This window comes from Salminus brasiliensis, chromosome 2 (assembly GCF_030463535.1).
Source record: "Salminus brasiliensis chromosome 2, fSalBra1.hap2, whole genome shotgun sequence".
NCBI classification, from domain to species: Eukaryota; Metazoa; Chordata; class Actinopteri; order Characiformes; family Bryconidae; genus Salminus; species Salminus brasiliensis.
Window position 1 is genome coordinate 38,879,994 of NC_132879.1, and position 13,928 is coordinate 38,893,921.

The 13,928-nt window shown below is 40.0% G+C and overlaps 6 non-coding genes across 6 annotated transcripts; all 6 read right to left on the reverse strand.

Annotated features, from left to right (window-relative positions):
• Nucleotides 1–419: 419 nt before the first annotated feature.
• On the reverse strand, nucleotides 420–560 carry LOC140550425 (U4 spliceosomal RNA). The gene has a single exon (XR_011979127.1). It is a non-coding gene; the product is annotated as a U4 spliceosomal RNA (small nuclear RNA).
• A 2,438-nt stretch (nucleotides 561–2,998) lies between these two features.
• Nucleotides 2,999–3,139, reverse strand: LOC140550426 (U4 spliceosomal RNA). Its single transcript, XR_011979128.1, has one exon. It is a non-coding gene; the product is annotated as a U4 spliceosomal RNA (small nuclear RNA).
• Nucleotides 3,140–5,579: 2,440 nt separating this feature from the next.
• On the reverse strand, nucleotides 5,580–5,720 carry LOC140550378 (U4 spliceosomal RNA). Its single transcript, XR_011979082.1, has one exon. It is a non-coding gene; the product is annotated as a U4 spliceosomal RNA (small nuclear RNA).
• A 2,439-nt stretch (nucleotides 5,721–8,159) lies between these two features.
• LOC140550432 (U4 spliceosomal RNA) lies at nucleotides 8,160–8,300 on the reverse strand. Its single transcript, XR_011979134.1, has one exon. It is a non-coding gene; the product is annotated as a U4 spliceosomal RNA (small nuclear RNA).
• Nucleotides 8,301–10,740: 2,440 nt separating this feature from the next.
• On the reverse strand, nucleotides 10,741–10,881 carry LOC140550379 (U4 spliceosomal RNA). Its single transcript, XR_011979083.1, has one exon. It is a non-coding gene; the product is annotated as a U4 spliceosomal RNA (small nuclear RNA).
• A 2,438-nt stretch (nucleotides 10,882–13,319) lies between these two features.
• On the reverse strand, nucleotides 13,320–13,460 carry LOC140550405 (U4 spliceosomal RNA). Its single transcript, XR_011979108.1, has one exon. It is a non-coding gene; the product is annotated as a U4 spliceosomal RNA (small nuclear RNA).
• Nucleotides 13,461–13,928: the final 468 nt, after the last annotated feature.

Consider the following 13,928-nt stretch of genomic DNA (forward strand, 5'->3'; position numbering starts at 1 on the left):
AATTCGTTACAAAGCATAATGTGACATTTTGCTGCTTAACCCTTACTTCATTACTAGTCAGCTTTGATCTTGTACATTTGACCTAGAAACGAACCAGTAATAACAAACGCGAGGTCATGTTTAAAAACAATATAATCCTAGTGATGCACTTCGATATTACTGGAAGTCGATGTATATGAGTCTTAGAAAGCAATGCTATTGTAAAATTCTTATTTCATTAAGTTTTAGCTGTACAGGATCAAGCTATGAACTGGTCAACAACAGATTCCCCCCTTGTGGTTGCGTGCTTATTAGACTCAAAGATCTCGCTTCTATTTTAAGTCCGAAAGTATATAAAACACTGCATTGCATGTACCTCATCCCTAATGACGCCAACCAAAAAGAACTCTAACAAACCTATTTTTAACCAGACTTGCCAGTCCCCGTAGAGACTGTCAAAAATTGCCAGTACCGACTATATTGCAAGTCGTTACGGCGGGGTATTGGGTAAAGTTTTCAACTAGCAATAATCGCGCCTCGGATAAACCTTATAGGCTACGATACTGCCACTGCACAAAGCTGACTTCACGTTCCGTGGAGTTGAAGACTTTAGGGTCTGCGCTACTGACCTCACTGACGGTGTGTTCCCAAATCATGCTTAAAACCCTCTCAAACCACTAAACAAGGGGACTACACAACAGGTGAAGCTTTTTAACCAAAGTAATGTGCAAATCAACACTGCGAGCATTCATTTAGAAAAGTCCGCGTAAAGTTAACGAAAAGGCAGCGATGCATGTTGGGTAGCGAGAGGAGAGTGTTGGTAAATTAGAAGTAGAGGTAGGTATGAGTTTGGACAGTTAATTAGCATAGAAACATTGAGTAGGTTAAACAAAATAGCACTTTTCCTATCCTCTGAACAACAAGCCAGAAGATCAGCTTGGATTATTTCATTCAAGATATTTATTGCTGCATTACAAGAAAAAAAAATGAATGGCAAGTAACATAAAACACCTCATATGCAATCATGAATTTCAGAAATGCAACGAAAATTGATGCTTATGTAAGATTAATGATGATTGTGTTATGCATTTGTTTTAACAAAAGGGATTCTCCTAAGTCAGGCAGGGGAAGTGTTCAGAAAGTCTCTGCAGGGACCGCTTTGAATTTGGTGTATCCAAATCCCAGGCTGCTTTATGATGCCACCCCTGATTAAATCATTAAACTGTATCCGGTAGCTAAAACTGGTAAACAGAGGACCTCTAATTTAAAAAGGAGTGGAAAATGCTTCCTTTTTTCTGGTACCAACCTAGCCACTGTGTTTTGGACCAGCTGCAGGCGAGACAGGGTTGACTGCCCAGGAGCAACCACAGAATATGGTTTTGTGTAAAAAATATACCCATATGCATTTGTCGGTGAGTTCATATCTGTGATTGTTATTTACTATTCAATTCTAAGTTGTGTGGAGAGTTCACCTGGGCTTGGAAGTAAAATAGTTTTAGTAAATGAAATAATGAAACAGTTCATTTAATTAGACGTATTATCTATATCACTGTGCTATGTTAACCAGCGATGAAAAAAAATAACAAATCAATATCTTAACAGGCGTGGTCTTTGTGCTCCATTAATTGACATTACCAGTTCATATAGGTGCCGAAAATTAGGAGATGTCGTGTTGACAGCAGTTACGGATCTGGGATTAGGATTTTATAAGTCCTATTTATGTGTATTTTGGGTGACAATATCTGATCCCAAATCCCAGATCCGCTTCATAGGTTTCTTTTTGCTTATGTTTTATCCTTTTGAAATGTGACGCAGTGAAACTTTCTGAGGGTTAAGCACGGGAGTTTTATATACGCTGTTTTAGGCTAGGATACTTTCTATTGTGAACACTGACTGTAACAGGTTTTCGCAGAAGCTTGTTCCGATAATCAAAAGAGCTGTCGCTGTACTTTCTATAGTGAACACTGAGTTTAACAGCTTTCCACATCCAATCAAAACAAATGTCGCTGTAATGGCTTAGCGGGTTCTACACGTGGACACCCCACTGTAGATAATTCGTGGTTTCCTAGTCCTTCTTATAAACCTCGGTGTTTATGTGACTCATTTGTTGTATTTGCCTGACTTGACCCTGGGTATAGACGGGTTTCTCTGTGACGTCATCACAGAGGCGGTCGCGCACCCCCGGGACAGAAAGCGACAGAGAGCAGCAGCCTGCACGCTATTGAGCAAAAATAACAAAGGGTTGTCTTGCAGTAAACTACAAAAAACGCAGAGAAGATGGATGGTTTAATATTCAGAGGGAAACCGTAAAGAGAATTTAAATCGAAAAAAAAGAACAAATGAAAGCAAACAAACTGATCCAACTGAAACTGAATTTTATTATTGGGTCAAAAAGAAAACATTAGGAAATCTGCGATGATTCCAGCAGTTGACTGATCCAGTAACCCTGTGACTCGTGCCCTGTCAAGGGGGTTCTCCTGCCATACGTGCAATAATTTTGGATAGGCTCCGGTCCCACCGTGACTCCGAGCGGGAAGAAACAGAAAGTAAGATGAATGAGTAAGTTTGGTGCTAATGCTAAGCAGCTTGGCACTTAACAGAATTCGTTACAAAGCATAATGTGACATTTTGCTGCTTAACCCTTACTTCATTACTAGTCAGCTTTGATCTTGTACATTTGACCTAGAAACGAACCAGTAATAACAAACGCGAGGTCATGTTTAAAAACAATATAATCCTAGTGATGCACTTCGATATTACTGGAAGTCGATGTATATGAGTCTTAGAAAGCAATGCTATTGTAAAATTCTTATTTCATTAAGTTTTAGCTGTACAGGATCAAGCTATGAACTGGTCAACAACAGATTCCCCCCTTGTGGTTGCGTGCTTATTAGACTCAAAGATCTCGCTTCTATTTTAAGTCCGAAAGTATATAAAACACTGCATTGCATGTACCTCATCCCTAATGACGCCAACCAAAAAGCACTCTAACAAACCTATTTTTAACCAGACTTGCCAGTCCCCGTAGAGACTGTCAAAAATTGCCAGTACCGACTATATTGCAAGTCGTTACGGCGGGGTATTGGGTAAAGTTTTCAACTAGCAATAATCGCGCCTCGGATAAACCTTATAGGCTACGATACTGCCACTGCACAAAGCTGACTTCACGTTCCGTGGAGTTGAAGACTTTAGGGTCTGCGCTACTGACCTCACTGACGGTGTGTTCCCAAATCATGCTTAAAACCCTCTCAAACCACTAAACAAGGGGACTACACAACAGGTGAAGCTTTTTAACCAAAGTAATGTGCAAATCAACACTGCGAGCATTCATTTAGAAAAGTCCGCGTAAAGTTAACGAAAAGGCAGCGATGCATGTTGGGTAGCGAGAGGAGAGTGTTGGTAAATTAGAAGTAGAGGTAGGTATGAGTTTGGACAGTTAATTAGCATAGAAACATTGAGTAGGTTAAACAAAATAGCACTTTTCCTATCCTCTGAACAACAAGCCAGAAGATCAGCTTGGATTATTTCGTTCAAGATATTTATTGCTGCATTACAAGAAAAAAAAATGAATGGCAAGTAACATAAAACACCTCATATGCAATCATGAATTTCAGAAATGCAACGAAAATTGATGCTTATGTAAGATTAATGATGATTGTGTTATGCATTTGTTTTAACAAAAGGGATTCTCCTAAGTCAGGCAGGGGAAGTGTTCAGAAAGTCTCTGCAGGGACCGCTTTGAATTTGGTGTATCCAAATCCCAGGCCGCTTTATGATGCCACCCCTGATTAAATCATTACACTGTATCCGGTAGCTAAAACTGGTAAACAGAGGACCTCTAATTTAAAAAGGAGTGGAAAATGCTTCCTTTTTTCTGGTACCAACCTAGCCACTGTGTTTTGGACCAGCTGCAGGCGAGACAGGGTTGACTGCCCAGGAGCAACCACAGAATATGGTTTTGTGTAAAAAATATACCCATATGCATTTGTCGGTGAGTTCATATCTGTGATTGTTATTTACTATTCAATTCTAAGTTGTGTGGAGAGTTCACCTGGGCTTGGAAGTAAAATAGTTTTAGTAAATGAAATAATGAAACAGTTCATTTAATTAGACGTATTATCTATATCACTGTGCTATGTTAACCAGCGATGAAAAAAAATAACAAATCAATACCTTAACAGGCGTGGTCTTTGTGCTCCATTAATTGACATTACCAGTTCATATAGGTGCCGAAAATTAGGAGATGTCGTGTTGACAGCAGTTACGGATCTGGGATTAGGATTTTATAAGTCCTATTTATGTGTATTTTGGGTGACAATATCTGATCCCAAATCCCAGATCCGCTTCATAGGTTTCTTTTTGCTTATGTTTTATCCTTTTGAAATGTGACGCAGTGAAACTTTCTGAGGGTTAAGCACGGGAGTTTTATATACGCTGTTTTAGGCTAGGATACTTTCTATTGTGAACACTGACTGTAACAGGTTTTCGCAGAAGCTTGTTCCGATAATCAAAAGAGCTGTCGCTGTACTTTCTATAGTGAACACTGAGTTTAACAGCTTTCCACATCCATTCAAAACAAATGTCGCTGTAATGGCTTAGCGGGTTCTACACGTGGACACCCCACTGTAGATAATTCGTGGTTTCCTAGTCCTTCTTATAAACCTCGGTGTTTATGTGACTCATTTGTTGTATTTGCCTGACTTGACCCTGGGTATAGACGGGTTTCTCTGTGACGTCATCACAGAGGCGGTCGCGCACCCCCGGGACAGAAAGCGACAGAGAGCAGCAGCCTGCACGCTATTGAGCAAAAATAACAAAGGGTTGTCTTGCAGTAAACTACAAAAAACGCAGAGAAGATGGATGGTTTAATATTCAGAGGGAAACCGTAAAGAGAATTTAAATCGAAAAAAAAGAACAAATGAAAGCAAACAAACTGATCCAACTGAAACTGAATTTTATTATTGGGTCAAAAAGAAAACATTAGGAAATCTGCGATGATTCCAGCAGTTGACTGATCCAGTAACCCTGTGACTCGTGCCCTGTCAAGGGGGTTCTCCTGCCATACGTGCAATAATTTTGGATAGGCTCCGGTCCCACCGTGACTCCGAGCGGGAAGAAACAGAAAGTAAGATGAATGAGTAAGTTTGGTGCTAATGCTAAGCAGCTTGGCACTTAACAGAATTCGTTACAAAGCATAATGTGACATTTTGCTGCTTAACCCTTACTTCATTACTAGTCAGCTTTGATCTTGTAGCATTTGACCTAGAAACGAACCAGTAATAACAAACGCGAGGTCATGTTTAAAAACAATATAATCCTAGTGATGCACTTCGATATTACTGGAAGTCGATGTATATGAGTCTTAGAAAGCAATGCTATTGTAAAAGTCTTATTTCATTAAGTTTTAGCTGTACAGGATCAAGCTATGAACTAATCAACAACAGATTCCCCCCTTTGTGGTTGCGTGCTTATTAGACTCAAAGACCTCGCTTCTATTTTAAGTCCGAAAGTATATAAAACACTGCATTGCATGTACCACATCCCTAATGACGCCAACCAAAAAACACTCTAACAAACCTATTTTTAACCAGACTCGTCAGTCCCCGTAGAGACTGTCAAAAATTGCCAGTACCGACTATATTGCAAGTCGTTACGGCGGGGTATTGGGTAAAGTTTTCAACTAGCAATAATCGCGCCTCGGATAAACCTCATAGGCTACGATACTGCCACTGCGCAAAGCTGACTTCACGTTCCGTGGAGTTGAAGACTTTAGGGTCTGCGCTACTGACCTCACTGACGGTGTGTTCCCAAATCATGCTTAAAACCCTCTCAAACCACTAAACAAGGGGACTACACAACAGGTGAAGCTTTTTAACCAAAGTAATGTGCAAATCAACACTGCGAGCATTCATTTAGAAAAGTCCGCGTAAAGTTAACGAAAAGGCAGCGATGCATGTTGGGTAGCGAGAGGAGAGTGTTGGTAAATTAGAAGTAGAGGTAGGTATGAGTTTGGACAGTTAATTAGCATAGAAACATTGAGTAGGTTCCACAAAATAGCCCTTTTCCTATCCTCTGAACAACAAGCCAGAAGATCAGCTTGGATTATTTCGTTCAAGATATTGATTGCTGCATTACAAGAAAAAAAAAATGAATGGCAAGTAACATAAAACACCTCATATGCAATCATGAATTTCAGAAATGCAACGAAAATTGATGCTTATGTAAGATTAATGATGTTTGTGTTATGCATTTGTTTTAATAAAAGGGATTCTCCTAAGTCAGGCAGGGGAAGTGTTCAGAAAGTCTCTGCAGGGACCGCTTTGAATTTGGTGTATCCAAATCCCAGGCTGCTTTATGATGCCACCCCTGATTAAATCATTAAACTGTATCCGGTAGCTAAAACTGGTAAACAGAGGACCTCTAATTTAAAAAGGAGTGGAAAATGCTTCCTTTTTTCTGGTACCAACCTAGCCACTGTGTTTTGGACCAGCTGCAGGCGAGACAGGGTTGACTGCCCAGGAGCAACCACAGAATATGGTTTTGTGTAAAAAATATACCCATATGCATTTGTCGGTGAGTTCATATCTGTGATTGTTATTTACTATTCAATTCTAAGTTGTGTGGAGAGTTCACCTGGGCTTGGAAGTAAAATAGTTTTAGTAAATGAAATAATGAAACAGTTCATTTAATTAGACGTATTATCTATATCACTGTGCTATGTTAACCAGCGATTAAAAAAAATAACAAATCAATACCTTAACAGGCGTGGTCTTTGTGCTCCATTAATTGACATTACCAGTTCATATAGGTGCCGAAAATTAGGAGATGTCGTGTTGACAGCAGTTACGGATCTGGGATTAGGATTTTATAAGTCCTATTTATGTGTATTTTGGGTGACAATATCTGATCCCAAATCCCAGATCCGCTTCATAGGTTTCTTTTTGCTTATGTTTTATCCTTTTGAAATGTGACGCAGTGAAACTTTCTGAGGGTTAAGCACGGGAGTTTTATATACGCTGTTTTAGGCTAGGATACTTTCTATTGTGAACACTGACTGTAACAGGTTTTCGCAGAAGCTTGTTCCGATAATCAAAAGAGCTGTCGCTGTACTTTCTATAGTGAACACTGAGTTTAACAGCTTTCCACATCCAATCAAAACAAATGTCGCTGTAATGGCTTAGCGGGTTCTACACGTGGACACCCCACTGTAGATAATTCGTGGTTTCCTAGTCCTTCTTATAAACCTCGGTGTTTATGTGACTCATTTGTTGTATTTGCCTGACTTGACCCTGGGTATAGACGGGTTTCTCTGTGACGTCATCACAGAGGCGGTCGCGCACCCCCGGGACAGAAAGCGACAGAGAGCAGCAGCCTGCACGCTATTGAGCAAAAATAACAAAGGGTTGTCTTGCAGTAAACTACAAAAAACGCAGAGAAGATGGATGGTTTAATATTCAGAGGGAAACCGTAAAGAGAATTTAAATCGAAAAAAAAGAACAAATGAAAGCAAACAAACTGATCCAACTGAAACTGAATTTTATTATTGGGTCAAAAAGAAAACATTAGGAAATCTGCGATGATTCCAGCAGTTGACTGATCCAGTAACCCTGTGACTCGTGCCCTGTCAAGGGGGTTCTCCTGCCATACGTGCAATAATTTTGGATAGGCTCCGGTCCCACCGTGACTCCGAGCGGGAAGAAACAGAAAGTAAGATGAATGAGTAAGTTTGGTGCTAATGCTAAGCAGCTTGGCACTTAACAGAATTCGTTACAAAGCATAATGTGACATTTTGCTGCTTAACCCTTACTTCATTACTAGTCAGCTTTGATCTTGTACATTTGACCTAGAAACGAACCAGTAATAACAAACGCGAGGTCATGTTTAAAAACAATATAATCCTAGTGATGCACTTCGATATTACTGGAAGTCGATGTATATGAGTCTTAGAAAGCAATGCTATTGTAAAAGTCTTATTTCATTAAGTTTTAGCTGTACAGGATCAAGCTATGAACTGGTCAACAACAGATTCCCCCCTTGTGGTTGCGTGCTTATTAGACTCAAAGACCTCGCTTCTATTTTAAGTCCGAAAGTATATAAAACACTGCATTGCATGTACCACATCCCTAATGACGCCAACCAAAAAACACTCTAACAAACCTATTTTTAACCAGACTCGTCAGTCCCCGTAGAGACTGTCAAAAATTGCCAGTACCGACTATATTGCAAGTCGTTACGGCGGGGTATTGGGTAAAGTTTTCAACTAGCAATAATCGCGCCTCGGATAAACCTCATAGGCTACGATACTGCAACTGCGCAAAGCTGACTTCACGTTCTGTGGAGTTGAAGACTTTAGGGTCTGCGCTACTGACCTCACTGACGGTGTGTTCCCAAATCATGCTTAAAACCCTCTCAAACCACTAAACAAGGGGACTACACAACAGGTGAAGCTTTTTAACCAAAGTAATGTGCAAATCAACACTGCGAGCATTCATTTAGAAAAGTCCGCGTAAAGTTAACGAAAAGGCAGCGATGCATGTTGGGTAGCGAGAGGAGAGTGTTGGTAAATTAGAAGTAGAGGTAGGTATGAGTTTGGACAGTTAATTAGCATAGAAACATTGAGTAGGTTCCACAAAATAGCCCTTTTCCTATCCTCTGAACAACAAGCCAGAAGATCAGCTTGGATTATTTCGTTCAAGATATTGATTGCTGCATTACAAGAAAAAAAAATGAATGGCAAGTAACATAAAACACCTCATATGCAATCATGAATTTCAGAAATGCAACGAAAATTGATGCTTATGTAAGATTAATGATGTTTGTGTTATGCATTTGTTTTAACAAAAGGGATTCTCCTAAGTCAGGCAGGGGAAGTGTTCAGAAAGTCTCTGCAGGGACCGCTTTGAATTTGGTGTATCCAAATCCCAGGCTGCTTTATGATGCCACCCCTGATTAAATCATTAAACTGTATCCGGTAGCTAAAACTGGTAAACAGAGGACCTCTAATTTAAAAAGGAGTGGAAAATGCTTCCTTTTTTCTGGTACCAACCTAGCCACTGTGTTTTGGACCAGCTGCAGGCGAGACAGGGTTGACTGCCCAGGAGCAACCACAGAATATGGTTTTGTGTAAAAAATATACCCATATGCATTTGTCGGTGAGTTCATATCTGTGATTGTTATTTACTATTCAATTCTAAGTTGTGTGGAGAGTTCACCTGGGCTTGGAAGTAAAATAGTTTTAGTAAATGAAATAATGAAACAGTTCATTTAATTAGACGTATTATCTATATCACTGTGCTATGTTAACCAGCGATGAAAAAAAATAACAAATCAATACCTTAACAGGCGTGGTCTTTGTGCTCCATTAATTGACATTACCAGTTCATATAGGTGCCGAAAATTAGGAGATGTCGTGTTGACAGCAGTTACGGATCTGGGATTAGGATTTTATAAGTCCTATTTATGTGTATTTTGGGTGACAATATCTGATCCCAAATCCCAGATCCGCTTCATAGGTTTCTTTTTGCTTATGTTTTATCCTTTTGAAATGTGATGCAGTGAAACTTTCTGAGGGTTAAGCACGGGAGTTTTATATACGCTGTTTTAGGCTAGGATACTTTTTATTGTGAACACTGACTATAACAGGTTTTCGCAGAAGCTTGTTCCGATAATCAAAAGAGCTGTCGCTGTACTTTCTATAGTGAACACTGAGTTTAACAGCTTTCCACATCCAATCAAAACAAATGTCGCTGTAATGGCTTGGCGGGTTCTACACGTGGACACCCCACTGTAGATAATTCGTGGTTTCCTAGTCCTTCTTATAAACCTCGGTGTTTATGTGACTCATTTGTTGTATTTGCCTGACTTGACCCTGGGTATAGACGGGTTTCTCTGTGACGTCATCACAGAGGCGGTCGCGCACCCCCGGGACAGAAAGCGACAGAGAGCAGCAGCCTGCACGCTATTGAGCAAAAATAACAAAGGGTTGTCTTGCAGTAAACTACAAAAAACGCAGAGAAGATGGATGGTTTAATATTCAGAGGGAAACCGTAAAGAGAATTTAAATCGAAAAAAAAAGAACAAATGAAAGCAAACAAACTGATCCAACTGAAACTGAATTTTATTATTGGGTCAAAAAGAAAACATTAGGAAATCTGCGATGATTCCAGCAGTTGACTGATCCAGTAACCCTGTGACTCGTGCCCTGTCAAGGGGGTTCTCCTGCCATACGTGCAATAATTTTGGATAGGCTCCGGTCCCACCGTGACTCCGAGCGGGAAGAAACAGAAAGTAAGATGAATGAGTAAGTTTGGTGCTAATGCTAAGCAGCTTGGCACTTAACAGAATTCGTTACAAAGCATAATGTGACATTTTGCTGCTTAACCCTTACTTCATTACTAGTCAGCTTTGATCTTGTAGCATTTGACCTAGAAACGAACCAGTAATAACAAACGCGAGGTCATGTTTAAAAACAATATAATCCTAGCGATGCACTTCGATATTACTGGAAGTCGATGTATATGAGTCTTAGAAAGCAATGCTATTGTAAAAGTCTTATTTCATTAAGTTTTAGCTGTACAGGATCAAGCTATGAACTAATCAACAACAGATTCCTCCTTTGTGGTTGCGTGCTTATTAGACTCAAAGACCTCGCTTCTATTTTAAGTCCGAAAGTATATAAAACACTGCATTGCATGTACCACATCCCTAATGACGCCAACCAAAAAACACTCTAACAAACCTATTTTTAACCAGACTCGTCAGTCCCCGTAGAGACTGTCAAAAATTGCCAGTACCGACTATATTGCAAGTCGTTACGGCGGGGTATTGGGTAAAGTTTTCAACTAGCAATAATCGCGCCTCGGATAAACCTCATAGGCTACGATACTGCCACTGCGCAAAGCTGACTTCACGTTCCGTGGAGTTGAAGACTTTAGGGTCTGCGCTACTGACCTCACTGACGGTGTGTTCCCAAATCATGCTTAAAACCCTCTCAAACCACTAAACAAGGGGACTACACAACAGGTGAAGCTTTTTAACCAAAGTAATGTGCAAATCAACACTGCGAGCATTCATTTAGAAAAGTCCGCGTAAAGTTAACGAAAAGGCAGCGATGCATGTTGGGTAGCGAGAGGAGAGTGTTGGTAAATTAGAAGTAGAGGTAGGTATGAGTTTGGACAGTTAATTAGCATAGAAACATTGAGTAGGTTAAACAAAATAGCACTTTTCCTATCCTCTGAACAACAAGCCAGAAGATCAGCTTGGATTATTTCGTTCAAGATATTTATTGCTGCATTACAAGAAAAAAAAATGAATGGCAAGTAACATAAAACACCTCATATGCAATCATGAATTTCAGAAATGCAACGAAAATTGATGCTTATGTAAGATTAATGATGTTTGTGTTATGCATTTGTTTTAACAAAAGGGATTCTCCTAAGTCAGGCAGGGGAAGTGTTCAGAAAGTCTCTGCAGGGACCGCTTTGAATTTGGTGTATCCAAATCCCAGGCTGCTTTATGATGCCACCCCTGATTAAATCATTAAACTGTATCCGGTAGCTAAAACTGGTAAACAGAGGACCTCTAATTTAAAAAGGAGTGGAAAATGCTTCCTTTTTTCTGGTACCAACCTAGCCACTGTGTTTTGGACCAGCTGCAGGCGAGACAGGGTTGACTGCCCAGGAGCAACCACAGAATATGGTTTTGTGTAAAAAATATACCCATATGCATTTGTCGGTGAGTTCATATCTGTGATCGTTATTTACTATTCAATTCTAAGTTGTGTGGAGAGTTCACCTGGGCTTGGAAGTAAAATAGTTTTAGTAAATGAAATAATGAAACAGTTCATTTAATTAGACGTATTATCTATATCACTGTGCTATGTTAACCAGCGATGAAAAAAAATAACAAATCAATACCTTAACAGGCGTGGTCTTTGTGCTCCATTAATTGACATTACCAGTTCATATAGGTGCCGAAAATTAGGAGATGTCGTGTTGACAGCAGTTACGGATCTGGGATTAGGATTTTATAAGTCCTATTTATGTGTATTTTGGGTGACAATATCTGATCCCAAATCCCAGATCCGCTTCATAGGTTTCTTTTTGCTTATGTTTTATCCTTTTGAAATGTGACGCAGTGAAACTTTCTGAGGGTTAAGCACGGGAGTTTTATATACGCTGTTTTAGGCTAGGATACTTTCTATTGTGAACACTGACTGTAACAGGTTTTCGCAGAAGCTTGTTCCGATAATCAAAAGAGCTGTCGCTGTACTTTCTATAGTGAACACTGAGTTTAACAGCTTTCCACATCCAATCAAAACAAATGTCGCTGTAATGGCTTAGCGGGTTCTACACGTGGACACCCCACTGTAGATAATTCGTGGTTTCCTAGTCCTTCTTATAAACCTCGGTGTTTATGTGACTCATTTGTTGTATTTGCCTGACTTGACCCTGGGTATAGACGGGTTTCTCTGTGACGTCATCACAGAGGCGGTCGCGCACCCCCGGGACAGAAAGCGACAGAGAGCAGCAGCCTGCACGCTATTGAGCAAAAATAACAAAGGGTTGTCTTGCAGTAAACTACAAAAAACGCAGAGAAGATGGATGGTTTAATATTCAGAGGGAAACCGTAAAGAGAATTTAAATCGAAAAAAAAGAACAAATGAAAGCAAACAAACTGATCCAACTGAAACTGAATTTTATTATTGGGTCAAAAAGAAAACATTAGGAAATCTGCGATGATTCCAGCAGTTGACTGATCCAGTAACCCTGTGACTCGTGCCCTGTCAAGGGGGTTCTCCTGCCATACGTGCAATAATTTTGGATAGGCTCCGGTCCCACCGTGACTCCGAGCGGGAAGAAACAGAAAGTAAGATGAATGAGTAAGTTTGGTGCTAATGCTAAGCAGCTTGGCACTTAACAGAATTCGTTACAAAGCATAATGTGACATTTTGCTGCTTAACCCTTACTTCATTACTAGTCAGCTTTGATCTTGTACATTTGACCTAGAAACGAACCAGTAATAACAAACGCGAGGTCATGTTTAAAAACAATATAATCCTAGTGATGCACTTCGATATTACTGGAAGTCGATGTATATGAGTCTTAGAAAGCAATGCTATTGTAAAAGTCTTATTTCATTAAGTTTTAGCTGTACAGGATCAAGCTATGAACTGGTCAACAACAGATTCCCCCCTTGTGGTTGCGTGCTTATTAGACTCAAAGACCTCGCTTCTATTTTAAGTCCGAAAGTATATAAAACACTGCATTGCATGTACCACATCCCTAATGACGCCAACCAAAAAACACTCTAACAAACCTATTTTTAACCAGACTCGTCAGTCCCCGTAGAGACTGTCAAAAATTGCCAGTACCGACTATATTGCAAGTCGTTACGGCGGGGTATTGGGTAAAGTTTTCAACTAGCAATAATCGCGCCTCGGATAAACCTCATAGGCCACGATACTGCCACTGCGCAAAGCTGACTTCACGTTCCGTGGAGTTGAAGACTTTAGGGTCTGCGCTACTGACCTCACTGACGGTGTGTTCCCAAATCATGCTTAAAACCCTCTCAAACCACTAAACAAGGGGACTACACAACAGGTGAAGCTTTTTAACCAAAGTAATGTGCAAATCAACACTGCGAGCATTCATTTAGAAAAGTCCGCGTAAAGTTAACGAAAAGGCAGCGATGCATGTTGGGTAGCGAGAGGAGAGTGTTGGTAAATTAGAAGTAGAGGTAGGTATGAGTTTGGACAGTTAATTAGCATAGAAACATTGAGTAGGTTCCACAAAATAGCCCTTTTCCTATCCTCTGAACAACAAGCCAGAAGATCAGCTTGGATTATTTCGTTCAAGATATTGATTGCTGCATTACAAGAAAAAAAAATGAATGGCAAGTAACATAAAACACCTCATATGCAATCATGAATTTCAGAAATGCAACGAAAA